Below are 2,563 nucleotides of genomic sequence, written 5' to 3' on the forward strand. Positions count from 1 at the left end.
TATCAAATTGATATGCAAATTAATTAAATTGATCAATTAAAACCCCCGTCCCGCCCATTCCCCGCCAGCCCCCGCTCCCGACCGTGCCCACCCCCGCCCCCAATTGACGCCACATGTTTTTCTCAGCTGCACGTGTGCCCGAGCCCCCTCCTCCCCATCTACCCCACCCTCCACCCAAACCCTTAACCTATTGGCGGGAATTTCGAATTTTGGCGGGAATTTCTTTGTCCCAGGACTGTCCCGATATCCCCCCCACCCCCCCCCCCCCTACCACGGAATTGGCGGGAAATTAAAATTGGTTCTTCCCTTTCCAGGACTCGAACACTAATTTTACTGGATGGAAAGCCCAAGTGCACCCCCCTAACACAAGGAAACCGTCCAGATGCGGGAGAGGAAAGTTAGGTTAGTGTACCTTATTTATTTTGGTCGGGAAACTGGCGCAAATATCGATCATAATTACGTAATTAATCACAAATATCGGGCCTAATTACACAATCATATGCATAGTGCTACTACACAAGGACGGTATAAAAACGCAATACAGCTGAAATACTGACGATACCACACAACTGGTGTTATCCTGCTGGGAAAAAAATTTCGAAATACCACTCGAAATTAACGACAGACACACTCAAATTCTACCCTAGACCTACAAGATGGCAGGAAAAAGGCTGGGGTGTAAGATATTATCTTTATTCTCTTTGACAGGAAATTTGTTCAACTGACAAGATGTGGTGTTGGGTAGAGAGGAGTTTAAAAAGTGTATTAGATGTAAGCTTACAGTATCTATCACTATTTGGTGTCAGAGTTCGCTACAGAAGCCTCCTCAAAAACCATTCTGCAGCCCAGGTAATCGAAGCCAATACACGCTACCACAATTGGTGAAAAAAAAATGTGTCACAGTTTTAATTCGAAATTGTCATGAAAACACCAGCACTCATAATGCAGCACATGTACTGGGGAAAATCGTCGTTCTAAAAGACTACAGAGGAGGCGGTAGCTGTATGTGCGTTCGTCTCGATAGGCGTCCACAAACTGCCCCTTCCTCCGTCCCTCCACCCCTCCCTCCCTCCATCCACCTACGGGGGGAGGGGGCACATGCTCCTTCAAACGGCCACTGTTGCACCGAGAGGCTGTAGCCGACGACCGAGCCCAGGTTGTTTGAAGTTGAGTGAACCGTGTCCAGTACTGAAACCTCCGCTGTTTGAGGTCTTGTTGTTGCTTAGGTGTTGCTGCTCCTAGGATCGGTGAGACCAACCGCAACAAGTGGAGTCTGTCTGGTTGGCGGAAGCTATTAGCGGCCTTCTGCTCTTTGAGGTTAGTTTGGATGTAGTATTATTCTTATGAAGTGCAACCAGCGATATTTTCTGCCTTGTGTCCGCTAACGCCCCAGTTACCTGCCCAGGAGGTTAGCGTACTTTTCCGACAGTGTACCTTTCCTCGTCATGTTGATGCTGTCAAACGGCATTTGGTTCGACAGCCTCTTGAATTGTACTGTGCATATGTTTTGGGAGGTCTACCTTGGTTCTAGTTTCCTTCGGCCTTAGGTGTTTTTCTGAAGACGTGGTGCTGTCCGTCTCTTCGCCCTTGCCTAAAAAAAATTCCATCGTTGTACTGGTGATCGGACGTTAGCCGGATTTGGTTAGTCGGTCGGGCGAGGCTTAAGCTACCCCTAGTGTGAGTTGCCATAATATTCCGTGAGTACAACTCTTGGCCTGTCTTACCGATTACAGAGCTGTAGTCACCTTCCTCAGGTCGATCCAGGGAGCACTGTCTGTGGATCACTCCGTATTATTTGTACAAGTTGTCATAATTGTTTAAAATTTACCGTAATGTTTTAACATGTTATCGCCTTCCACACTTGTAATTCCAGACTTCAGCCGTTAGTTCTTTGTAACACTGCTTGTGGCCTTGAGCCAACAAATTATTTTCAGTTTTGTTTTAATGAGGCCTTCAGCCGTTACTATAGCTTGTTACAAGTTATTAAAATTATTACAGAGGGTTTTAGTATTCTTAAAGTGTAATTGTCCACCTTATTTGTAATTCAGGCCTTCGGCCTTTGTGTATTCTGAAATTGCTTGTGGCCTTCAGCCCACGAATAATTTTGAACCTTCTTAATCAGGCCTTCAGCCGTTGATTGTGTGTAACACTTCTTGTGGCCTCCAGCCGACAATAACTTGCAATTATTATAATAAGGCTTTCAACCGCCAGTGTAGTAAAATCTCTTAAAAATGATTGTTGAGGGTTTTGTTTTTTAAAAATAAAGTGTATGTGTTTTCTGTGGAACCAACGGTAACTGATTAGGCCCCGTCCACATGTTTCCTGCTTTCCCGAAGTCCCACGTCTCAATCACACTAGTGTTTACGAAACATATCGTGAAAGCCTATCTCCCCTTGCGTAGGTGGGAGATTGAAATTTCGTTTAAAGATAACGCCAAAACGAAAAAAAGAAAAGAAATGCTTGTGAAAAATCATTCCACGGTGCCCTAGCCATCTCTTCCACCTGCCAGGTGGCATGTCATTGATATCAATTTGATAGGCTAATTAATTAAATTGATCATGAG

Source organism: Schistocerca americana, chromosome 3 (assembly GCF_021461395.2).
Source record: "Schistocerca americana isolate TAMUIC-IGC-003095 chromosome 3, iqSchAmer2.1, whole genome shotgun sequence".
Taxonomy (NCBI): Eukaryota; Metazoa; Arthropoda; class Insecta; order Orthoptera; family Acrididae; genus Schistocerca; species Schistocerca americana.